The 19743-nt window shown below is 52.2% G+C and overlaps 11 non-coding genes and 60 pseudogenes across 11 annotated transcripts; all 71 read left to right on the plus strand.

Annotated features, from left to right (window-relative positions):
• Nucleotides 1-86, plus strand: part of LOC147053224 (5S ribosomal RNA) — a 120-nt pseudogene extending 34 nt beyond the window's left edge.
• A 120-nt stretch (nt 87-206) lies between these two features.
• On the plus strand, nt 207-326 carry LOC147053225 (5S ribosomal RNA). The gene has a single exon (XR_015067133.1). It is a non-coding gene; the product is annotated as a 5S ribosomal RNA (ribosomal RNA).
• Nucleotides 327-442: 116 nt separating this feature from the next.
• LOC147053226 (5S ribosomal RNA) lies at nt 443-562 on the plus strand (annotated as a pseudogene).
• A 124-nt stretch (nt 563-686) lies between these two features.
• On the plus strand, nt 687-806 carry LOC147053227 (5S ribosomal RNA; annotated as a pseudogene).
• Nucleotides 807-1148: 342 nt separating this feature from the next.
• On the plus strand, nt 1149-1268 carry LOC147053228 (5S ribosomal RNA; annotated as a pseudogene).
• A 118-nt stretch (nt 1269-1386) lies between these two features.
• On the plus strand, nt 1387-1506 carry LOC147053229 (5S ribosomal RNA; annotated as a pseudogene).
• A 116-nt stretch (nt 1507-1622) lies between these two features.
• On the plus strand, nt 1623-1742 carry LOC147053230 (5S ribosomal RNA; annotated as a pseudogene).
• Nucleotides 1743-1858: 116 nt separating this feature from the next.
• LOC147053231 (5S ribosomal RNA) lies at nt 1859-1968 on the plus strand (annotated as a pseudogene).
• Nucleotides 1969-2084: 116 nt separating this feature from the next.
• On the plus strand, nt 2085-2204 carry LOC147053232 (5S ribosomal RNA; annotated as a pseudogene).
• A 124-nt stretch (nt 2205-2328) lies between these two features.
• Nucleotides 2329-2448, plus strand: LOC147053233 (5S ribosomal RNA; annotated as a pseudogene).
• A 342-nt stretch (nt 2449-2790) lies between these two features.
• Nucleotides 2791-2910, plus strand: LOC147053234 (5S ribosomal RNA; annotated as a pseudogene).
• Nucleotides 2911-3025: 115 nt separating this feature from the next.
• LOC147053235 (5S ribosomal RNA) lies at nt 3026-3145 on the plus strand (annotated as a pseudogene).
• Nucleotides 3146-3265: 120 nt separating this feature from the next.
• LOC147053236 (5S ribosomal RNA) lies at nt 3266-3385 on the plus strand (annotated as a pseudogene).
• A 116-nt stretch (nt 3386-3501) lies between these two features.
• On the plus strand, nt 3502-3621 carry LOC147053237 (5S ribosomal RNA; annotated as a pseudogene).
• A 116-nt stretch (nt 3622-3737) lies between these two features.
• On the plus strand, nt 3738-3857 carry LOC147053238 (5S ribosomal RNA). The gene has a single exon (XR_015067136.1). It is a non-coding gene; the product is annotated as a 5S ribosomal RNA (ribosomal RNA).
• Nucleotides 3858-3974: 117 nt separating this feature from the next.
• LOC147053239 (5S ribosomal RNA) lies at nt 3975-4094 on the plus strand (annotated as a pseudogene).
• A 124-nt stretch (nt 4095-4218) lies between these two features.
• Nucleotides 4219-4338, plus strand: LOC147053240 (5S ribosomal RNA; annotated as a pseudogene).
• Nucleotides 4339-4454: 116 nt separating this feature from the next.
• LOC147053241 (5S ribosomal RNA) lies at nt 4455-4574 on the plus strand. The gene has a single exon (XR_015067137.1). It is a non-coding gene; the product is annotated as a 5S ribosomal RNA (ribosomal RNA).
• A 116-nt stretch (nt 4575-4690) lies between these two features.
• On the plus strand, nt 4691-4810 carry LOC147053242 (5S ribosomal RNA; annotated as a pseudogene).
• Nucleotides 4811-4934: 124 nt separating this feature from the next.
• On the plus strand, nt 4935-5054 carry LOC147053243 (5S ribosomal RNA; annotated as a pseudogene).
• Nucleotides 5055-5170: 116 nt separating this feature from the next.
• Nucleotides 5171-5290, plus strand: LOC147053244 (5S ribosomal RNA; annotated as a pseudogene).
• A 117-nt stretch (nt 5291-5407) lies between these two features.
• Nucleotides 5408-5527, plus strand: LOC147053245 (5S ribosomal RNA; annotated as a pseudogene).
• Nucleotides 5528-5643: 116 nt separating this feature from the next.
• LOC147053246 (5S ribosomal RNA) lies at nt 5644-5763 on the plus strand (annotated as a pseudogene).
• Nucleotides 5764-6108: 345 nt separating this feature from the next.
• On the plus strand, nt 6109-6228 carry LOC147053247 (5S ribosomal RNA). The gene has a single exon (XR_015067138.1). It is a non-coding gene; the product is annotated as a 5S ribosomal RNA (ribosomal RNA).
• Nucleotides 6229-6344: 116 nt separating this feature from the next.
• Nucleotides 6345-6464, plus strand: LOC147053248 (5S ribosomal RNA; annotated as a pseudogene).
• Nucleotides 6465-6594: 130 nt separating this feature from the next.
• On the plus strand, nt 6595-6714 carry LOC147053249 (5S ribosomal RNA; annotated as a pseudogene).
• Nucleotides 6715-7058: 344 nt separating this feature from the next.
• Nucleotides 7059-7178, plus strand: LOC147053250 (5S ribosomal RNA; annotated as a pseudogene).
• Nucleotides 7179-7529: 351 nt separating this feature from the next.
• On the plus strand, nt 7530-7649 carry LOC147053251 (5S ribosomal RNA; annotated as a pseudogene).
• A 118-nt stretch (nt 7650-7767) lies between these two features.
• Nucleotides 7768-7887, plus strand: LOC147053252 (5S ribosomal RNA; annotated as a pseudogene).
• A 352-nt stretch (nt 7888-8239) lies between these two features.
• Nucleotides 8240-8359, plus strand: LOC147053253 (5S ribosomal RNA; annotated as a pseudogene).
• Nucleotides 8360-8474: 115 nt separating this feature from the next.
• On the plus strand, nt 8475-8594 carry LOC147053254 (5S ribosomal RNA; annotated as a pseudogene).
• A 119-nt stretch (nt 8595-8713) lies between these two features.
• Nucleotides 8714-8833, plus strand: LOC147053255 (5S ribosomal RNA; annotated as a pseudogene).
• A 116-nt stretch (nt 8834-8949) lies between these two features.
• Nucleotides 8950-9069, plus strand: LOC147053256 (5S ribosomal RNA; annotated as a pseudogene).
• A 116-nt stretch (nt 9070-9185) lies between these two features.
• Nucleotides 9186-9305, plus strand: LOC147053257 (5S ribosomal RNA; annotated as a pseudogene).
• Nucleotides 9306-9421: 116 nt separating this feature from the next.
• On the plus strand, nt 9422-9541 carry LOC147053258 (5S ribosomal RNA; annotated as a pseudogene).
• Nucleotides 9542-9660: 119 nt separating this feature from the next.
• On the plus strand, nt 9661-9780 carry LOC147053259 (5S ribosomal RNA; annotated as a pseudogene).
• Nucleotides 9781-9896: 116 nt separating this feature from the next.
• LOC147053260 (5S ribosomal RNA) lies at nt 9897-10016 on the plus strand (annotated as a pseudogene).
• A 116-nt stretch (nt 10017-10132) lies between these two features.
• Nucleotides 10133-10252, plus strand: LOC147053261 (5S ribosomal RNA; annotated as a pseudogene).
• A 116-nt stretch (nt 10253-10368) lies between these two features.
• Nucleotides 10369-10488, plus strand: LOC147053262 (5S ribosomal RNA; annotated as a pseudogene).
• Nucleotides 10489-10604: 116 nt separating this feature from the next.
• Nucleotides 10605-10724, plus strand: LOC147053263 (5S ribosomal RNA; annotated as a pseudogene).
• A 124-nt stretch (nt 10725-10848) lies between these two features.
• LOC147053264 (5S ribosomal RNA) lies at nt 10849-10968 on the plus strand (annotated as a pseudogene).
• Nucleotides 10969-11084: 116 nt separating this feature from the next.
• On the plus strand, nt 11085-11204 carry LOC147053265 (5S ribosomal RNA; annotated as a pseudogene).
• Nucleotides 11205-11322: 118 nt separating this feature from the next.
• Nucleotides 11323-11442, plus strand: LOC147053266 (5S ribosomal RNA; annotated as a pseudogene).
• Nucleotides 11443-11558: 116 nt separating this feature from the next.
• On the plus strand, nt 11559-11678 carry LOC147053267 (5S ribosomal RNA). Its single transcript, XR_015067139.1, has one exon. It is a non-coding gene; the product is annotated as a 5S ribosomal RNA (ribosomal RNA).
• A 116-nt stretch (nt 11679-11794) lies between these two features.
• Nucleotides 11795-11914, plus strand: LOC147053268 (5S ribosomal RNA; annotated as a pseudogene).
• A 129-nt stretch (nt 11915-12043) lies between these two features.
• Nucleotides 12044-12163, plus strand: LOC147053269 (5S ribosomal RNA; annotated as a pseudogene).
• Nucleotides 12164-12507: 344 nt separating this feature from the next.
• Nucleotides 12508-12627, plus strand: LOC147053270 (5S ribosomal RNA; annotated as a pseudogene).
• A 351-nt stretch (nt 12628-12978) lies between these two features.
• On the plus strand, nt 12979-13098 carry LOC147053271 (5S ribosomal RNA; annotated as a pseudogene).
• A 118-nt stretch (nt 13099-13216) lies between these two features.
• LOC147053272 (5S ribosomal RNA) lies at nt 13217-13336 on the plus strand (annotated as a pseudogene).
• A 351-nt stretch (nt 13337-13687) lies between these two features.
• On the plus strand, nt 13688-13807 carry LOC147053273 (5S ribosomal RNA; annotated as a pseudogene).
• A 115-nt stretch (nt 13808-13922) lies between these two features.
• LOC147053274 (5S ribosomal RNA) lies at nt 13923-14042 on the plus strand (annotated as a pseudogene).
• A 118-nt stretch (nt 14043-14160) lies between these two features.
• On the plus strand, nt 14161-14280 carry LOC147053275 (5S ribosomal RNA; annotated as a pseudogene).
• A 116-nt stretch (nt 14281-14396) lies between these two features.
• Nucleotides 14397-14516, plus strand: LOC147053276 (5S ribosomal RNA; annotated as a pseudogene).
• A 116-nt stretch (nt 14517-14632) lies between these two features.
• Nucleotides 14633-14752, plus strand: LOC147053277 (5S ribosomal RNA; annotated as a pseudogene).
• Nucleotides 14753-14868: 116 nt separating this feature from the next.
• Nucleotides 14869-14988, plus strand: LOC147053278 (5S ribosomal RNA; annotated as a pseudogene).
• Nucleotides 14989-15107: 119 nt separating this feature from the next.
• LOC147053279 (5S ribosomal RNA) lies at nt 15108-15227 on the plus strand (annotated as a pseudogene).
• Nucleotides 15228-15343: 116 nt separating this feature from the next.
• Nucleotides 15344-15463, plus strand: LOC147053280 (5S ribosomal RNA; annotated as a pseudogene).
• A 119-nt stretch (nt 15464-15582) lies between these two features.
• Nucleotides 15583-15702, plus strand: LOC147053281 (5S ribosomal RNA; annotated as a pseudogene).
• A 116-nt stretch (nt 15703-15818) lies between these two features.
• LOC147053282 (5S ribosomal RNA) lies at nt 15819-15938 on the plus strand. The gene has a single exon (XR_015067141.1). It is a non-coding gene; the product is annotated as a 5S ribosomal RNA (ribosomal RNA).
• Nucleotides 15939-16054: 116 nt separating this feature from the next.
• LOC147053283 (5S ribosomal RNA) lies at nt 16055-16174 on the plus strand (annotated as a pseudogene).
• A 578-nt stretch (nt 16175-16752) lies between these two features.
• LOC147053284 (5S ribosomal RNA) lies at nt 16753-16872 on the plus strand (annotated as a pseudogene).
• Nucleotides 16873-17003: 131 nt separating this feature from the next.
• LOC147053285 (5S ribosomal RNA) lies at nt 17004-17123 on the plus strand. The gene has a single exon (XR_015067063.1). It is a non-coding gene; the product is annotated as a 5S ribosomal RNA (ribosomal RNA).
• A 117-nt stretch (nt 17124-17240) lies between these two features.
• LOC147053286 (5S ribosomal RNA) lies at nt 17241-17360 on the plus strand. Its single transcript, XR_015067142.1, has one exon. It is a non-coding gene; the product is annotated as a 5S ribosomal RNA (ribosomal RNA).
• A 117-nt stretch (nt 17361-17477) lies between these two features.
• Nucleotides 17478-17597, plus strand: LOC147053287 (5S ribosomal RNA; annotated as a pseudogene).
• A 351-nt stretch (nt 17598-17948) lies between these two features.
• Nucleotides 17949-18068, plus strand: LOC147053288 (5S ribosomal RNA). The gene has a single exon (XR_015067143.1). It is a non-coding gene; the product is annotated as a 5S ribosomal RNA (ribosomal RNA).
• A 116-nt stretch (nt 18069-18184) lies between these two features.
• Nucleotides 18185-18304, plus strand: LOC147053289 (5S ribosomal RNA). The gene has a single exon (XR_015067144.1). It is a non-coding gene; the product is annotated as a 5S ribosomal RNA (ribosomal RNA).
• A 350-nt stretch (nt 18305-18654) lies between these two features.
• On the plus strand, nt 18655-18774 carry LOC147053290 (5S ribosomal RNA; annotated as a pseudogene).
• A 116-nt stretch (nt 18775-18890) lies between these two features.
• LOC147053291 (5S ribosomal RNA) lies at nt 18891-19010 on the plus strand (annotated as a pseudogene).
• A 121-nt stretch (nt 19011-19131) lies between these two features.
• LOC147053292 (5S ribosomal RNA) lies at nt 19132-19251 on the plus strand. Its single transcript, XR_015067064.1, has one exon. It is a non-coding gene; the product is annotated as a 5S ribosomal RNA (ribosomal RNA).
• Nucleotides 19252-19367: 116 nt separating this feature from the next.
• Nucleotides 19368-19487, plus strand: LOC147053293 (5S ribosomal RNA; annotated as a pseudogene).
• Nucleotides 19488-19603: 116 nt separating this feature from the next.
• On the plus strand, nt 19604-19723 carry LOC147053294 (5S ribosomal RNA; annotated as a pseudogene).
• The last annotated feature ends 20 nt before the right edge of the window (nt 19724-19743 follow it).

Raw genomic sequence — 19743 nt, forward strand, 5'->3', positions numbered from 1 at the left:
TCATCCGATCTCGGTAGCTAAAGCAGGGTCGGGCCTGGTTAGTACTTGAATGGGAGACCGCCTGGGAATACCAGGAGCTGAAAGCCTTTTTTTACCCCCCCCCCCCACGTCGATTGTGAAAGGAAAGCCATCAAGTACCGCCGTTGCTTGGCACGGTTTCAGGGGCGATTGTGTCTATAAAATGCAAAACTTTGGTGGGTTTGACGGCTTACGGCCATACTACCCTGAGAACGCCCGATCTCGTCCGATCTCGGAAGCTAAAGCAGGGTCGGGCCTGGTTAGTACTTGAATGGGAGACCGCCTGGGAATACCAGGTGCTGAAAGCCTATTTTTACCCCCCCCACGTCGATTGTGAAAGGAAAGCCATCAAGTACCGCCGTTGCTTGGCACGGTTTCAGGGGTGATTGTGTCTATAAAATGCAAAACTTTGGTGAGTTTGACGGCTTACGGCCAAACTACCCTGAGAACGCCCGATCTCGTCCGATCTCGGTAGCTAAAGCAGGGCCGGGCCTGGTTAGTACTTGAATAGGAGACCGCCTGGGAATACCAGGTGCTGAAAGCCATTTTTTACACACACCCCCCCCCCACGTCGATTGTGAAAGGAAAGCCATCAAGTACCGCCGTTGCTTGGCACGGTTTCAGGGGCGATTGTGTCTATAAAATGCAAAACTTTGGTGAGCTTGACGGCTTACGGCCATACTACCCTGAGAACGCCCGATCTCGTCCGATCTCGTAAGCTTAAGCAGGGTCGGGCCTGGTTAGTACTTGAATGGAAGAACGCCTGGGAATACCAGGTGCTGAAAGCCTTTTTTTTACCCCCCCACGTCGATTGTGAAAGGAAAGCCATCAAGTACCGCCGTTGCTTGGCACGGTTTCAGGGGCGATTGTGTCTATAAAATGCAAAACTTTGGTGGGTTTGACGGCTTACGGCCATACTACCCTGAGAACGCCCGATCTCGGAAGCTGAAGCAGGGTCGGGCCTGTTTAGTCCTTGAATGGGAGACCGCCTGGGACTACCAGGTGCTGAAAGCCTATTTTTACCCCCCCCCACGTCGATTGTGAGAGGAAAGCCATCAAGTACCGCCATTGCTTGGCACGGTTTCAGGGCGATTGTGTCTATAAAATGCAAAACTTTGGTGAGTTTGACGGCTTACGGCCATACTACACTGAGAACGCCCGATCTCGTCCGATCTCGGAATTTAAAGCAGGGTTGGGCCTGGTTAGTACTTGAATGGGAGACCGCCTGGGAATACCAGGAGCTGAAAGCCTTTTTTTACCCCCCCCCCACGTCGATTGTGAAAGGAAAGCCATCAAGTACCGCCGTTGCTTGGCACGGTTTCAGGGGCGATTGTGTCTATAAAATGCAAAACTTTTGTGAGCTTGACGGCTTACGGCCAAACTACCCTGAGAACGCCCGATCTCGTCCGATCTCGGAAGCTTAAGCAGGGTCGGGCCTGGTTAGTACTTGAATGGGAGACCGCCTGGGAATACCAGGTGCTGAAAGCCTTTTTTTTAACCCCCCACGTCGATTGTGAAAGGAAAGCCATCAAGTACCGCCGTTGCTTCGCACGGTTTCAGGGGCGATTGTGTCTATAAAATGCAAAACTTTGGTGGGTTTGACGGCTTACGGCCATACTACCTTGAGAACGCCCGATCTCGTCCGATCTCGGAAGCTAAAGCAGGGTCTGGCCAAGTTAGTACTTGAATGGGAGACCGCCTGGGAATACCAGGTGCTGAAAGCCTTTTTTTTACCCCCCCACGTCGATTGTGAAAGGAAAGCCATCAAGTACCGCCGTTGCTTGGCACGGTTTCAGGGGCGATTGTGTCTATAAAATGCAAAACTTTGGTGGGTTTGTCGGCTTACGGCCATACTACCCTGAGAACGTCCGATCTCGGAAGCTAAAGCAGGGTCGGGCCTGGTTAGTACTTGAATGGGAGACCGCCTGGGAATACCAGGTGCTGAAAGCCTATTTTTACCCCCCCCACGTCGATTGTGAAAGGAAAGCCATCAAGTACCGCCGTTGCTTGGCACGGTTTCAGGGGTGATTGTGTCTATAAAATGCCAAACGTTGGTGAGTTTGACGGCTTACGGCCAAACTACCCTGAGAACGCCCGATCTCGTCCGATCTCGGTAGCTAAAGCAGGGCCGGGCCTGGTTAGTACTTGAATGGGAGACCGCCTGGGAATACCAGGTGCTGAAAGCCATTTTTTACACACACACCCCCCCCACGTCGATTGTGAAAGGAAAGCCATCAAGTACCGCCGTTGCTTGGCACGGTTTCAGGGGCGATTGTGTCTATAAAATGCAAAACTTTGGTGAACCTGACGGCTTACGGCCATACTACCCTGAGCACGCCCGATCTCGTCCGATCTCGGTAGCTAAAGCAGGGTCGGGCCTGGTTAGTACTTGAATGGGAGACCGCCTGGGAATACCAGGTGCGGAAAGCCTATTTTTACCACCCCACGTCGATTGTGAAAGGAAAGCCATCAAGTAACGCCGTTGCTTGGCACGGTTTCAGGGGCGATTGTGTCCATAAAATGCAAAACTTTGGTGAGTTTGACGGCTTACGGCCATACTACCCTGAGAACGCCCGATCTCGGAAGCTGAAGCAGGATCGGGCCTGTTTAGTCCTTGAATGGGAGACCGCCTGGGAATACCAGGTGCTGAAAGCCTTTTTTTACCCCCCCCCACGTTGATCGTGAAAGGAAAGCCATCAAGTACCGCCGTTGCTTGGCACGGTTTCAGGGGCGATTGTGTCTATAAAATGCAAAACTTTGGTGAACCTGACGGCTTACGGCCATACTACCCTGAGAACGCCCGATCTCGTCCGATCTCGGAAGCTAAAGCAGGGTCGGGCCTGGTTAGTACTTGAATGGGAGACCGCCTGGCAATACCAGGTGCGGAAAGCCTATTTTTACCACCCCACGTCGATTGTGAAAGGAAAGCCATCAAGTAACGCCATTGCTTGGCACGGTTTCAGGGGCGATTGTGTCCATAAAGTGCAAAACTTTGGTGAGTTTGACGGCTTACGGCCATACTGCCCTGAAAACGCCCAATATCATCCGATCTCGGAAGCTAAAGCAGGGTCGGGCCTGGTTAGTACTTGAATGGGAGACCGCCTGGGAATACCAGGAGCTGAAAGCCTTTTTTTACCCCCCCCCCCCACGTCGATTGTGAAAGGAAAGCCATCAAGTACCGCCGTTGCTTGGCACGGTTTCAGGGGCGATTGTGTCTATAAAATGCAAAACTTTGGAGAGCCTGACGGCTTACGGCCATACTACCCTGAGAACGCCCGATCTCGTCCGATCTCGGAAGCTTAATCAGGGTCGGGCCTGGTTAGTACTTGAATGGGAGACCGCCTGGGAATACCAGGTGCTGAAAGCCTTTTTTTTAACCCCCCACGTCGATTGTGAAAGGAAAGCCATCAAGTACCGCCGTTGCTTCGCACGGTTTCAGGGGCGATTGTGTCTATAAAATGCAAAACTTTGGTGGGTTTGACGGCTTACGGCCATACTACCTTGAGAACGCCCGATCTCGTCCGATCTCAGAAGCTAAAGCAGGGTCGGGCCAAGTTAGTACTTGAATGGGAGACCGCCTGGGAATACCAGGTGCTGAAAGCCTTTTTTTTACCCCCCCACGTCGATTGTGAAAGGAAAGCCATCAAGTACCGCCGTTGCTTGGCACGGTTTCAGGGGCGATTGTGTCTATATAATGCAAAACTTTGGTGGGTTTGTCGGCTTACGGCCATACTACCCTGAGAACGCCCGATCTCGTCCGATCTCGGAAGCTAAAGCAGGGTCGGGCCTGGTTAGTACTTGAATGGGAGACCGCCTGGGAATACCAGGTGCTGAAAGCCTAATTTTACCCCCCCCCACGTCGATTGTGAAAGGAAAGCCATCAAGTACCGCCGTTGCTTGGCACGGTTTCAGGGGTGATTGTGTCTATAAAATGCAAAACGTTGGTGAGTTTGACGGCTTACGGCCAAACTACCCTGAGAACGCCCGATCTCGTCCGATCTCGGTAGCTAAAGCAGGGCCGGGCCTGGTTAGTACTTGAATGGGAGACCGCCTGGGAATACCAGGTGCTGAAAGCCATTTTTTACACACACACCCCCCCCACGTCGATTGTGAAAGGAAAGCCATCAAGTACCGCCGTTGCTTGGCACGGTTTCAGGGGCGATTGTGTCTATAAAATGCAAAACTTTGGTGAGCTTGACGGCTTACGGCCATACTACCCTGAGAACGCCCGATCTCGTCCGATCTCGGAAGCTTAAACAGGGTCGGGCCTGGTTAGTACCTGAATGGGAGACCGCCTGGGAATACCAGGTGCTGAAAGCCTTTTTTTTAACCCCCCACGTCGATTGTGAAAGGAAAGCCATCAAGTACCGCCGTTGCTTGGCACGGTTTCAGGGGCGATTGTGTCTATAAAATGCAAAACTTTGGTGGGTTTGTTGGCTTACGGCCATACTACCCTGAGAACGCCCGATCTCGTCCGATCTCGGAAGCTAAAGCAGGGTCGGGCCTGGTTAGTACTTGAATGGGAGACCGCCTGGGAATACCAGGTGCTGAAAGCCTATTTTTACCCCCCCCACGTCGATTGTGAAAGGAAAGCCATCAAGTACCGCCGTTGCTTGGCACGGTTTCAGGGGTGATTGTGTCTATAAAATGCAAAACTTTGGTGAGTTTGACGGCTTACGGCCAAACTACCCTGAGAACGCCCGATCTCGTCCGATCTCAGTAGCTAAAGCAGGGCCGGGCCTGGTTAGTACTTGAATGGGAGACCGCCTGGGAATACCAGGTGCTGAAAGCCATTTTTTACACACACACCCCCCCCACGTCGATTGTGAAAGGAAAGCCATCAAGTACCGCCGTTGCTTGGCACGGTTTCAGGGGCGATTGTGTCTATAAAATGCAAAACTTTGGTGAGCTTGACGGCTCACGGCCATACTACCCTGAGAACGCCCGATCTCGTCCGATCCCGGAAGCTTAAGCAGGGTCGGGCCTGGTCAGTACTTGAATGGGAGACCGCCTGGGTATACCAGGTGCTGAAAGCCTTTTTTTTACCCCCCCACGTCGATTGTGAAAGGAAAGCCATCAAGTACCGCCGTTGCTTGGCACGGTTTCAGGGGCGATTGTGTCTATAAAATGCAAAACTTTGGTGGATTTGACGGCTTACGGCCATACTACCCTGAGAAAGCCCGATCTCGTCCGATCTCGGAAGCTAAAGCAGGGTCGGGCCTGGTTAGTACTTGAATGGGAGACCGCCTGGGAATACCAGGTGCTGAAAGCCTTTTTTTACCCCCCCCCACGTTGATTGTGAAAGGAAAGCCATCAAGTACCGCCGTTGCTTGGCACGGTTTCAGGGGCGATTGTGTCTATAAAATGCAAAACTTTGGTGAGCTTGACGGCTTACGGCCATACTACCCTGAGAACGCCCGATCTCGTTCGATCTCGGAAGCTTAAGCAGGGTCGGGCCTGGTTAGTACTTGAATGGGAGACCGCCTGGGAATACCAGGTGCTGAAAGCCTTTTTTTTACCCCCCCACGTCGATTGTGAAAGGAAAGCCATCAAGTACCGCCGTTGCTTGGCACGGTTTCAGGGGCGATTGTGTCTATAAAATGCAAAACTTTGGTGGGTTTGATGGCTTACGGCCATACTACCTTGAGAATGCCCGATCTCGTCCGATCTTGTAAGTTAAAGCAGGGTCGAGCCTGGTTAGTACTTGGATGGGAGACCGCCTGCGAATACCAGGTGCTGAAAGCCTTTTTTTACCCCCCCCCCCCACGTCGATTGTGAAAGGAAAGCCATCAAGTACCGCCGTTGCTTGGCACGGTTTCAGGGGCGATTGTGTCTATAAACTGCAAAACTTTGGTGAGCTTGACGGCTTACGGCCATACTACCCTGAGAACGTCCGATCTCGGAAGCTTAAGCAGGGTCGGGCCTGGTTAGTACTTGAATGGGAGACCGCCTTGGAATACCAGGTGCTGAAAGCCTATTTTTTACCCCCCACGTCGATTGTGAAAGGAAAGCCATCAAGTACCGCCGTTGCTTGGCATGGTTTCAGGGGCGATTGTGTCTATAAAATGCAAAACTTTGGTGGGTTTGACGGCTTACGGCCATACTACCCTGAGAACGCCCGATCTCGTCCGATCTCGGAAGCTAAAGCAGGGTCGGGCCTGGTTAGTACTTGAATGGGAGACCGCCTGGGAATACCAGGTGCTGAAAGCCTATTTTTACCCCCCCCACGTCGATTGTGAAAGGAAAGCCATCAAGTACCGCCGTTGCTTGGCACGGTTTCAGGGGTGATTGTGTCTATAAAATGCAAAACTTTGGTGAGTTTGACGGCTTACGGCCAAACTACCCTGAGAACGCCCGATCTCGTCCGATCTCGGTAGCTAAAGCAGGGCCGGGCCTGGTTAGTATTTGAATGGGAGACCGCCTGGGAATACCAGGTGCTGAAAGCCATTTTTTACACACACCCCCCCCCCCCCCCCACGTTGATTGTGAAAGGAAAGCCATCAAGTACCGCCGTTGCTTGGCACGGTTTCAGGGGCGATTGTGTCTATAAAATCCAAAACGTTGGTGAGTTTGACGGCTTACGGCCATACTACCCTGAGAACGCCCAATCTCGTCCGATCTCAGAAGCTTAAGCAGGGTCGGGCCTGGTTAGTACTTGAATGGAAGACCGCCTGGGAATACCAGGTGCTGAAAGCCTTTTTTTTACCCCCCCACGTCGATTGTGAAAGGAAAGCCATCAAGTACCGCCGTTGCTTGGCACAGTTTCAGGGGCGATTGTGTCTATAAAATGCAAAACTTTGGTGGGTTTGACGGCTTACGGCCATACTACCCTGAGAATGCCCGATCTCGGAAGCTGAAGCAGGGTCGGGCCTGTTTAGTCCTTGAATGGGAGACCGCCTGGGACTACCAGGTCCTGAAAGCCTATTTTTACCCCCCCCCCCACGTCGATTGTGAGAGGAAAGCCATCAAGTACCGCCATTGCTTGGCACGGTTTCAGGGCGATTGTGTCTAAAAAATGCAAAACTTTGGTGAGTTTGACGGCTTACGGCCATACTACCCTGAGAACGCCCGATCTCGTCCGATCTCGGAATTTAAAGCAGGGTCGGGCCTGGTCAGTACTTGGATGGGAGACCGCCTGGGAATACCAGGTGCTGAAAGCCTATTTTTACCACCCCACGTCGATTGTGAAAGGAAAGCCATCAAGTACCACCGTTGCTTGGCACGGTTTCAGAGGCGATTGTGTCTATAAAATGCAAAACTTTGGTGAGTTTGACGGCTTACGGCCATACTACCCTGAGAACGCCCGATATCGTCTGATCTCGGAAGCTAAAGCAGTGTCGGGCCTGGTTACTACTTGAATGGGAGAATGCCTGGGAATACCAGTTGCTGAAAGCCTTTTTTTACCCCCCCCACGTCGATTGTGAAAGGAAAGCCATCAAGTACCGCCGTTGCTTGGCACGGTTTCAGGGGCGATTGTGTCTATAAAATGCAAAACTTTGGTGAACCTGACGGCTTACGGCCATACTACCCTGAGAACGCCCGATCTCGTCCGATCTCGGAAGCTAAATCAGGGTCGGGCCTGGTTAGTACTTGAATGGGAGACCGCCTGGGAATACCAGGTGCTGAAAGCCTTTTTTTACCCCCCCCCCACGTTGATTGTGAAAAGAAAGCCATCAAGTACCGCCGTTGCTTGGCACGGTTTCAGGGGCGATTGTGTCTATAAAATGCAAAACTTTGGTGAGTTTGACGGCTTACGGCCATACTACCCTGAGAACGCCCGATCTCGTTCGATCTCGGAAGCTTAAGCAGGGTCGGGCCTGGTCAGTACTTGGATGGGAGACCGCCTGGGAATACCAGGTGCTGAAAGCCTATTTTTACCACCCCACGTCGATTGTGAAAGGAAAGCCATCAAGTACCACCGTTGCTTGGCACGGTTTCAGAGGCGATTGTGTCTATAAAATGCAAAACTTTGGTGAGTTTGACGGCTTACGGCCATACTGCCCTGAGAACGCCCGATATCGTCTGATCTCGGAAGCTAAAGCAGTGTCGGGCCTGGTTACTACTTGAATGGGAGAATGCCTGGGAATACCAGTTGCTGAAAGCCTTTTTTTACCCCCCCCCACGTCGATTGTGAAAGGAAAGCCATCAAGTACCGCCGTTGCTTGGCACGGTTTCAGGGGCGATTGTGTCTATAAAATGCAAAACTTTGGTGACCCTGACGGCTTACGGCCATACTACCCTGAGAACGCCCGATCTCGTCCGATCTCGGAAGCTAAAGCAGGGTCGGGCCTGGTTAGTACTTGAATGGGAGACCGCCTGGCAATACCAGGTGCGGAAAGCCCATTTTTACCACCCCACGTCGATTGTGAAAGGAAAGCCATCAAGTAACGCCATTGCTTGGCACGGTTTCAGGGGCGATTGTGTCCATAAAATGCAAAACTTTGGTGAGTTTGACGGCTTACGGCCATACTGCCCTGAAAACGCCCGATATCATCCGATCTCGGAAGCTAATGCAGGGTCGGGCCTGGTTAGTACTTGAATGGGAGACCGCCTGGGAATACCAGGAGCTGAAAGCCTTTTTTTACCCCCCCCCCCACGTCGATTGTGAAAGGAAAGCCATCAAGTACCGCCGTTGCTTGGCACGGTTTCAGGGGCGATTGTGTCTATAAAATGCAAAACTTTGGTGAGCTTGACGGCTTACGGCTATACTACCCTGAGAACGCCCGATCTCGTCCGATCTCGGAAGCTTAAGCAGGGTCGGGCCTGGTTAGTACTTGAATGGGAGACCGCCTGGGAATACCAGGTGCTGAAAGCCTTTTTTTTAACCCCCCACGTCGATTGTGAAAGGAAAGCCATCAAGTACCGCCGTTGCTTCGCACGGTTTCAGGGGCGATTGTGTCTATAAAATGCAAAACTTTGGTGGGTTTGACGGCTTACGGCCATACTACATTGAGAACGCCCGATCTCGTCCGATCTCGGAAGCTAAAGCAGGGTCGGGCCAAGTTAGTACTTGAATGGGAGACCGCCTGGGAATACCAGGTGCTGAAAGCCTTTTTTTTACCCCCCCACGTCGATTGTGAAAGGAAAGCCATCAAGTACCGCCGTTGCTTGGCACGGTTTCAGGGGCGATTGTGTCTATAAAATGCAAAACTTTGGTGGGTTTGTCGGCTTACGGCCATACTACCCTGAGAACGCCCGATCTCGTCCGATCTCGGAAGCTAAAGCAGGGTCGGGCCTGCTTAGTACTTGAATGGGAGACCGCCTTGGAATACCAGGTGCTGAAAGCCTATTTTTACCCCCCCCACGTCGATTGTGAAAGGAAAGCCATCAAGTACCGCCGTTGCTTGGCACGGTTTCAGGGGTGATTGTGTCTATAAAATGCAAAACTTTGGTGAGTTTGACGGCTTACGGCCAAACTACCCTGAGAACGCCCGATCTCGTCCGATCTCGGAAGCTAAAGCAGGGTCGGGCCTGGTTAGTACTTGAATGGGAGACCGCCTGGGAATACCAGGTGCTGAAAGCCTTTTTTTACCCCCCCCCCCACGTTGATTGTGAAAGGAAAGCCATCAAGTACCGCCGTTGCTTGGCACGGTTTCAGGGGCGATTGTGTCTATAAAATGCAAAACTTTGGTGAGCTTGACGGCTTATGGCCATACTACCCTGAGAACGCCCGATCTCGTTCGATCTCGGAAGCTTAAGCAGGGTCGGGCCTGGTTAGTACTTGAATGGGAGACCGCCTGGGAATACCAGGTGCTGAAAGCCTTTTTTTTACCCCCCCACGTCGATTGTGAAAGGAAAGCCATCAAGTACCGCCGTTGCTTGGCACGGTTTCAGGGGCGATTGTGTCTATAAAATGCAAAACTTTGGTGAGCTTGACGGCTTACGGCCATACTACCCTGAGAACGCCCGATCTCGTCCGATCTCGGAAGCTTAAGCAGGGTCGGGCCTGGTTAGTAATTGAAGGGGAGACCGCCTGGGAATACCAGGTGCTGAAAGCCTTTTTTTTAACCCCCCACGTCGATTGTGAAAGGAAAGCCATCAAGTACCGCCGTTGCTTCGCATGGTTTCAGGGGCGATTGTGTCTATAAAATGCAAAACTTTGGTGGGTTTGACGGCTTACGGCCATACTACCTTGAGAACGCCCGATCTCGTCCGATCTCGGAAGCTAAAGCAGGGTCGGGCCAAGTTAGTACTTGAATGGGACACCGCCTGGGAATACCAGGTGCTGAAAGCCTTTTTTTTACCCCCCCACGTCGATTGTGAAAGGAAAGCCATCAAGTACCGCCGTTGCTTGGCACGGTTTCAGGGGCGATTGTGTCTATAAAATGCAAAACTTTGGTGGGTTTGTCGGCTTACGGCCATACTACCCTGAGAACGCCCGATCTCGTCCGATCTCGGAAGCTAAAGCAGGGTCGGGCTTGGTTAGTACTTGAATGGGAGACCGCCTGGGAATACCAGGTGCTGAAAGCCTATTTTTACCCCCCCCACGTCGATTGTGAAAGGAAAGCCATCAAGTACCGCCGTTGCTTGGCACGGTTTCAGGGGTGATTGTGTCTATAAAATGCAAAACGTTGGTGAGTTTGACGGCTTACGGCCAAACTACCCTGAGAACGCCCGATCTCGTCCGATCTCGGTAGCTAAAGCAGGGCCGGGCCTGGTTAGTACTTGAATGGGAGACCGCCTGGGAATACCAGGTGCTGAAAGCCATTTTTTACACACACACCCCCCCCACGTCGATTGTGAAAGGAAAGCCATCAAGTACAGCCGTTGCTTGGCACGGTTTCAGGGGCGATTGTGTCTATAAAATGCAAAACTTTGGTGAGCTTGATGGCTTACGACCATACTACCCTGAGAACGCCCGATCTCGTCCGATCTCGGAAGCTTAAGCAGGGTCGGGCCTGGTCAGTCCTTGAATGGGAGACCGCCTGGGAATACCAGGTGCTGAAAGCCTTTTTTTTACCCCCCCACGTCGATTGTGAAAGGAAAGCCATCAAGTACCGCCGTTGCGTGTCACGGTTTCAGGGGCGATTGTGTCTATAAAATGCAAAACTTTGGTGGGTTTGATGGCTTACGGCCATACTACCTTGAGAACGCCCGATCTCGTCCGATCTCGGAAGTTAAAGCAGGGTCGAGCCTGGTTAGTAATTGGATGGGAGACCGCCTGCGAATACCAGGTGCTGAAAGCCTTTTTTTACCCCCCCCCCACGTCGATTGTGAAAGGAAAGCCATCAAGTACCGCCGTTGCATGGCACGGTTTCAGGGGCGATTGTGTCTATAAAATGCAAAACTTTGGTGAGCTTGACGGCTTACGGCCATACTACCCTGAGAACGCCCGATCTCGTCCGATCTCGGAAGCTTAAGCAGGGTCGGGCCTGGTTAGTACTTGAATGGGAGACCGCCTTGGAATACCAGGTGCTGAAAGCCTATTTTTTACCCCCCCACGTCGATTGTGAAAGGAAAGCCATCAAGTACCGCCGTTGCTTGGCACGGTTTCAGGGGCGATTGTGTCTATAAAATGCAAAACTTTGGTGGGTTTGACGGCTTACGGCCATACTACCCTGAGAACGCCCGATCTCGTCCGATCTCGGAAGCTAAAGCAGGGTCGGGCCTGGTTAGTACTTGAATGGGAGACCGCCTGGGAATACCAGGTGCTGAAAGCCTATTTTTACCCCCCCCACGTCGATTGTGAAAGGAAAGCCATCAAGTACCGCCGTTGCTTGGCACGGTTTCAGGGGTGATTGTGTCTATAAAATGCAAAACTTTGGTGAGTTTGACGGCTTACGGCCAAACTACCCTGAGAACGCCCGATCTCGTCCGATCTCGGTAGCTAAAGCAGGGCCGGGCCTGGTTAGTATTTGAATGGGAGACCGCCTGGGAATACCAGGTGCTGAAAGCCATTTTTTACACCCCCCCCCCCCCCCCCCCACGTTGATTGTGAAAGGAAAGCCATCAAGTACCGCCGTTGCTTGGCACGGTTTCAGGGGCGATTGTGTCTATAAAATCCAAAACGTTGGTGAGTTTGACGGCTTACGGCCATACTACCCTGAGAACGCCAGATCTCGTCCGATCTCGGAAGCTTAAGCAGGGTCGGGCCTGGTTAGTACTTGAATGGAAGACCGCCTGGGAATACCAGGTGCTGAAAGCCTTTTTTTTACCCCCCCACGTCGATTGTGAAAGGAAAGCCATCAAGTACCGCCGTTGCTTGGCACGGTTTCAGGGGCGATTGTGTCTATAAAATGCAAAACTTTGGTGGGTTTGACGGCTTACGGCCATACTACCCTGAGAATGCCCGATCTCGGAAGCTGAAGCAGGGTCGGGCCTGTTTAGTCCTTGAATGGGAGACCGCCTGGGACTACCAGGTCCTGAAAGCCTATTTTTACCCCCCCCCCCACGTCGATTGTGAGAGGAAAGCCATCAAGTACCGCCATTGCTTGGCACGGTTTCAGGGCGATTGTGTCTATAAAATGCAAAACTTTGGTGAGTTTGACGGCTTACGGCCATACTACCCTGAGAACGCCCGATCTCGTCCGATCTCGGAATTTAAAGCAGGGTCGGGCCTGGTCAGTACTTGGATGGGAGACCGCCTGGGAATACCAGGTGCTGAAAGCCTATTTTTACCACCCCACGTCGATTGTGAAAGGAAAGCCATCAAGTACCACCGTTGCTTGGCACGGTTTCAGAGGCGATTGTGTCTATAAAATGCAAAACTTTGGTGAGTTTGACGGCTTACGGCCATACTACCCTGAGAACGCCCGATATCGTCTGATCTCGGAAGCTAAAGCAGTGTCGGGCCTGGTTACTACTTGAATGGGAGAATGCCTGGGAATACCAGTTGCTGAAAGCCTTTTTTTACCCCCCCCACGTCGATTGTGAAAGGAAAGCCATCAAGTACCGCCGTTGCTTGGCACGGTTTCAGGGGCGATTGTGTCTATAAAATGCAAAACTTTGGTGAACCTGACGGCTTACGGCCATACTACCCTGAGAACGCCCGATCTCGTCCGATCTCGGAAGCTAAATCAGGGTCGGGCCTGGTTAGTACTTGAATGGGAGACCGCCTGGGAATACCAGGTGCTGAAAGCCTTTTTTTACCCCCCCCCCACGTTGATTGTGAAAAGAAAGCCATCAAGTACCGCCGTTGCTTGGCACGGTTTCAGGGGCGATTGTGTCTATAAAATGCAAAACTTTGGTGAGTTTGACGGCTTACGGCCATACTACCCTGAGAACGCCCGATCTCGTTCGATCTCGGAAGCTTAAGCAGGGTCGGGCCTGGTCAGTACTTGGATGGGAGACCGCCTGGGAATACCAGGTGCTGAAAGCCTATTTTTACCACCCCACGTCGATTGTGAAAGGAAAGCCATCAAGTACCACCGTTGCTTGGCACGGTTTCAGAGGCGATTGTGTCTATAAAATGCAAAACTTTGGTGAGTTTGACGGCTTACGGCCATACTGCCCTGAGAACGCCCGATATCGTCTGATCTCGGAAGCTAAAGCAGTGTCGGGCCTGGTTACTACTTGAATGGGAGAATGCCTGGGAATACCAGTTGCTGAAAGCCTTTTTTTACCCCCCCCACGTCGATTGTGAAAGGAAAGCCATCAAGTACCGCCGTTGCTTGGCACGGTTTCAGGGGCGATTGTGTCTATAAAATGCAAAACTTTGGTGACCCTGACGGCTTACGGCCATACTACCCTGAGAACGCCCGATCTCGTCCGATCTCGGAAGCTAAAGCAGGGTCGGGCCTGGTTAGTACTTGAATGGGAGACCGCCTGGCAATACCAGGTGCGGAAAGCCCATTTTTACCACCCCACGTCGATTGTGAAAGGAAAGCCATCAAGTAACGCCATTGCTTGGCACGGTTTCAGGGGCGATTGTGTCCATAAAATGCAAAACTTTGGTGAGTTTGACGGCTTACGGCCATACTGCCCTGAAAACGCCCGATATCATCCGATCTCGGAAGCTAATGCAGGGTCGGGCCTGGTTAGTACTTGAATGGGAGACCGCCTGGGAATACCAGGAGCTGAAAGCCTTTTTTTACCCCCCCCCCACGTCGATTGTGAAAGGAAAGCCATCAAGTACCGCCGTTGCTTGGCACGGTTTCAGGGGCGATTGTGTCTATAAAATGCAAAACTTTGGTGAGCTTGACGGCTTACGGCTATACTACCCTGAGAACGCCCGATCTCGTCCGATCTCGGAAGCTTAAGCAGGGTCGGGCCTGGTTAGTACTTGAATGGGAGACCGCCTGGGAATACCAGGTGCTGAAAGCCTTTTTTTTAACCCCCCACGTCGATTGTGAAAGGAAAGCCATCAAGTACCGCCGTTGCTTCGCACGGTTTCAGGGGCGATTGTGTCTATAAAATGCAAAACTTTGGTGGGTTTGACGGCTTACGGCCATACTACCTTGAGAACGCCCGATCTCGTCCGATCTCGGAAGCTAAAGCAGGGTCGGGCCAAGTTAGTACTTGAATGGGAGACCGCCTGGGAATACCAGGTGCTGAAAGCCTTTTTTTTACCCCCCCACGTCGATTGTGAAAGGAAAGCCATCAAGTACCGCCGTTGCTTGGCACGGTTTCAGGGGCGATTGTGTCTATAAAATGCAAAACTTTGGTGGGTTTGTCGGCTTACGGCCATACTACCCTGAGAACGCCCGATCTCGTCCGATCTCGGAAGCTAAAGCAGGGTCGGGCCTGCTTAGTACTTGAATGGGAGACCGCCTGGGAATACCAGGTGCTGAAAGCCTATTTTTACCCCCCCCACGTCGATTGTGAAAGGAAAGCCATCAAGTACCGCCGTTGCTTGGCACGGTTTCAGGGGTGATTGTGTCTATAAAATGCAAAACTTTGGTGAGTTTGACGGCTTACGGCCAAACTACCCTGAGAACGCCCGATCTCGTCCGATCTCGGAAGCTAAAGCAGGGTCGGGCCTGGTTAGTACTTGAATGGGAGACCGCCTGGGAATACCAGGTGCTGAAAGCCTTTTTTTACCCCCCCCCCCACGTTGATTGTGAAAGGAAAGCCATCAAGTACCGCCGTTGCTTGGCACGGTTTCAGGGGCGATTGTGTCTATAAAATGGAAAACTTTGGTGAGCTTGACGGCTTATGGCCATACTACCCTGAGAACGCCCGATCTCGTTCGATCTCGGAAGCTTAAGCAGGGTCGGGCCTGGTTAGTACTTGAATGGGAGACCGCCTGGGAATACCAGGTGCTGAAAGCCTTTTTTTTACCCCCCCACGTCGATTGTGAAAGGAAAGCCATCAAGTACCGCCGTTGCTTGGCACGGTTTCAGGGGCGATTGTGTCTATAAAATGCAAAACTTTGGTGGGTTTGATGGCTTACGGCCATACTACCTTGAGAACGCCCGATCTCGTCCGATCTCGGAAGTTAAAGCAGGGTCGAGCCTGGTTAGTAATTGGATGGGAGACCGCCTGCGAATACCAGGTGCTGAAAGCCTTTTTTTACCCCCCCCCCCACGTCGATTGTGAAAGGAAAGCCATCAAGTACCGCCGTTGCTTGGCACGGTTTCAGGGGCGATTGTGTCTATAAAATGCAAAACTTTGGTGAGCTTGACGGCTTACGGCCATACTACCCTGAGAACGCCCGTTCTCGTCCGATCTCGGAAGCTTAAGCAGGGTCGGGCCTGGTTAGTACTTGAATGGGAGACCGCCTTGGAATACCAGGTGCTGAAAGCCTATTTTTTACCCCCCCACGTCGATTGTGAAAGGAAAGCCATCAAGTACCGCCGTTGCTTGGCACGGTTTCAGGGGCGATTGTGTCTATAAAATGCAAAACTTTGGTGGGTTTGACGGCTTACGGCCATACTACCCTGAGAACGCCCGATCTCGTCCGATCTCGGAAGCTAAAGCAGGGTCGGGCCTGGTTAGTACTTGAATGGGAGACCGCCTGGGAATACCAGGTGCTGAAAGCCTATTTTTACCCCCCCCACGTCGATTGTGAAAGGAAAGCCATCAAGTACCGCCGTTGTTTGGCACGGTTTCAGGGGTGATTGTGTCTATAAAATGCAAAACTTTGGTGAGTTTGACGGCTTACGGCTAAACTACCCTGAGAACGCCCGATCTCGTCCGATCTCGGTAGCTAAAGCAGGGCCGGGCCTGGTTAGTATTTGAATGGGAGACCGCCTGGGAATACCAGGTGCTGAAAGCCATTTTTTACACCCCCCCCCCCCACGTTGATTGTGAAAGGAAAGCCATCAAGTACCGCCGTTGCTTGGCACGGTTTCAGGGGCGATTGTGTCTATAAAATGCAAAACGTTGGTGAGTTTGACGGCTTACGGCCATACTACCCTGAGAACGCCCGATCTCGGAAGCTAAAGCAGGGTCGGGCCTGGTTAGTACTTGAATGGGAGACCGCCTGGGACTACCAGGTGCGGAAAGCCTATTTTTACCCCCCCCCCACGTCGATTGTGAAAGGAAAGCCATCAAGTACCGCCATTGCTTGGCACGGTTTCAGGGGCGATTGTGTCTATAAAATGCAAAACTTTGGTGAGTTTGACGGCTTACGGCCATACTACCCTGAGAACGCCCAATCTCGGAAGCTGAAGCAGGGTCCGGCCTGTTTAGTCCTTGAATGGGAGACCGCCTGGGACTACCAGGTGCGGAAAGCCTATTTTTACCCCCCCCCCACGTCGATTGTGAAAGGAAAGCCATCAAGTACCGCCATTGCTTGGCACGGTTTCAGGGGCGATTGTGTCTATAAAATGCAAAACTTTGGTGAGCTTGACGGCTTACGGCCATACTACCCTGAGAACGCCCGATCTCGTCCGATCTCGGTAGCTAAAGCAGGGCCGGGCCTGGTTAGTACTTGAATGGGAGACCGCCTGGGAATACCAGGTGCTGAAAGCCATTTTTTACACCCCCCCCCCCCCCCCCCCCCATGTCGATTGTGAAAGGAAAGCCATCAAGTACCGCCGTTGCTTGGCACGGTTTCAGGGGCGATTGTGTCTATAAAATGCAAAACTTTGGTGAGCTTGACGGCTTACGGCCATACTACCCTGAGAACGCCCGATCTCGTCCGATCTCGGAAGCTTAAGCAGGGTCGGGCCTGGTTAGTACTTGAATGGGAGACCGCCTGGGAATACCAGGTGCTGAAAGCCTTTTTTTTACCCCCCCCACGTCGATTGTGAAAGGAAAGCCATCAAGTACCGCCGTTGCTTGGCACGGTTTCAGGGGCGATTGTGTCTATAAAATGCAAAACTTTGGTGGGTTTGACGGCTTACGGCCATACTACCCTGAGAACGCCCGATCTCGTCCGATCTCGGAAGCTAAAGCAGGGTCGGGCCTGGTTAGTACTTGAATGGGAGACCGCCTGGGAATACCAGGTGCTGAAAGCCTTTTTTTACCCCCCCCCACGTTGATTGTGAAAGGAAAGCCATCAAGTACCGCCGTTGCTTGGCACGGTTTCAGGGGCGATTGTGTCTATAAAATGCAAAACTTTGGTGAGTTTGACGGCTTACGGCCATACTACCCTGAGAACGCCCGATCTCGTTCGATCTCGGAAGCTTAAGCAAGGTCGGGCCTGGTCAGTACTTGGATGGGAGACCGCCTGGGAATACCAGGTGCTGAAAGTCTATTTTTACCACCCCACGTCGATTGTGAAAGGAAAGCCATCAAGTACCACCGTTGCTTGGCACGGTTTCAGAGGCGATTGTGTCTATAAAATGCAAAACTTTGGTGAGTTTGACGGCTTACGGCCATACTGCCCTGAGAACGCCCGATATCGTCTGATCTCGGAAGCTAAAGCAGTGTCGGGCCTGGTTACTACTTGAATGGGAGAATGCTTGGGAATACCAGTTGCTGAAAGCCTTTTTTTACCCCCCCCACGTCGATTGTGAAAGGAAAGCCATCAAGTACCGCCGTTGCTTGGCACGGTTTCAGGGGCGATTGTGTCTATAAAATGCAAAACTTTGGTGAACCTGACGGCTTACGGCCATACTACCCTGAGAACGCCCGATCTCGTCCGATCTCGGAAGCTAAAGCAGGGTCGGGCCTGGTTAGTACTTGAATGGGAGACCGCCTGGGAATACCAGGTGCTGAAAGCCTTTTTTTTACCCCCCCACGTCGATTGTGAAAGGAAAGCCATCAAGTACCGCCGTTGCTTGGCACGGTTTCAGGGGCGATTGTGTCTATAAAATGCAAAACTTTGGTGGGTTTGACGGCTTACGGCCATACTACCCTGAGAACGCCCGATCTCGTCCGATCTCGGAAGCTAAAGCAGGGTCGGGCCTGGTTAGTACTTGAATGGGAGACCGCCTGGGAATACCAGGTGCTGAAAGCCTTTTTTTACCACCCCACGTCGATTGTGAAAGGAAAGCCATCAAGTATCGCCGTTGCTTGGCACGGTTTCAGGGGTGATTGTGTCTATAAAATGCAAAACTTTGGTGAGTTTGACGGCTTACGGCCAAACTACCCTGAGAACGTCCGATCTCGGTAGCTAAAGCAGGGCCGGGCCTGGTTAGTACTTGAATGGGAGACCGCCTGGGAATACCAGGTGCTGAAAGCCATTTTTTACACACACACACCCCCCCATGTCGATTGTGAAAGGAAAGCCATCAAGTACCGCCGTTGCTTGGCACGGTTTCAGGGGCGATTGTGTCTATAAAATGCAAAACTTTGGTGAGCCTGACGGCTTACGGCCATACTACCCTGAGAACGCCCGATCTCGTCCGGTCTCGGAAGCTTAAGCAGGGTCGGGCCTGGTTAGTACTTGAATGGGAGACCGCCTGGGAATACCAGGTGCTGAAAGCCTTTTTTTTACCCCCCCACGTCGATTGTGAAAGGAAAGCCATCAAGTACCGCCGTTGCTTGGCACGGTTTCAGGGGCGATTGTGTCTATAAAATGCAAAACTTTGGTGGGTTTGACGGCTTACGGCCATACTGCCCTGAAAACGCCCGATCTCGTCCGATCTCAGAAGCTAAAGCAGGGTCGGGCCTGGTTAGTACTTGAATGGGAGACCGCCTGGGAATACCAGGTGCTGAAAGCATAGTTTTACCCCCCCCCCCCCACGTCGATTGTGAAAGGAAAGCCATCAAGTACCGCCGTTGCTTGGCACGGTTTCAGGGGCGATTGTGTTTATAAAATGCAAAACTTTGGTGAGCTTGACGGCTTACGGCCATACTACCCTGAGAACGCCCGATCTCGTCCGATCTCGGAAGCTTAAGCAGGGTCGGGCCTGGTTAGTACTTGAATGGGAGACCGCCTGGGAATACCAGGTGCTGAAAGCCTTTTTTTTAACCCCCCACGTCGATTGTGAAAGGAAAGCCATCAAGTACCGCCGTTGCTTGGCACGGTTTCAGGGGCGATTGTGTCTATAAAATGCAAAACTTTGGTGAGCTTGACGGCTTATGGCCATACTACCCTGAGAACGCCCGATCTCGTTCGATCTCGGAAGCTTAAGCAGGGTCGGGCCTGGTTAGTACTTGAATGGGAGACCGCCTGGGAATACCAGGTGCTGAAAGCCTTTTTTTTACCCCCCCACGTCGATTGTGAAAGGAAAGCCATCAAGTACCGCCGTTGCTTGGCACGGTTTCAGGGGCGATTGTGTCTATAAAATGCAAAACTTTGGTGGGTTTGATGGCTTACGGCCATACTACCTTGAGAACGCCCGATCTCGTCCGATATCGGAAGTTAAAGCAGGGTCGAGCCTGGTTAGTAATTGGATGGGAGACCGCCTGGGAATACCAGGTGCTGAAAGCCATTTTTTACACCCCCCCCAC

The sequence above is a fragment of the Syngnathus leptorhynchus genome, chromosome 8 (assembly GCF_054491065.1).
Source record: "Syngnathus leptorhynchus isolate UIUO chromosome 8, UIUO_Slep, whole genome shotgun sequence".
Taxonomy (NCBI): domain Eukaryota; kingdom Metazoa; phylum Chordata; class Actinopteri; order Syngnathiformes; family Syngnathidae; genus Syngnathus; species Syngnathus leptorhynchus.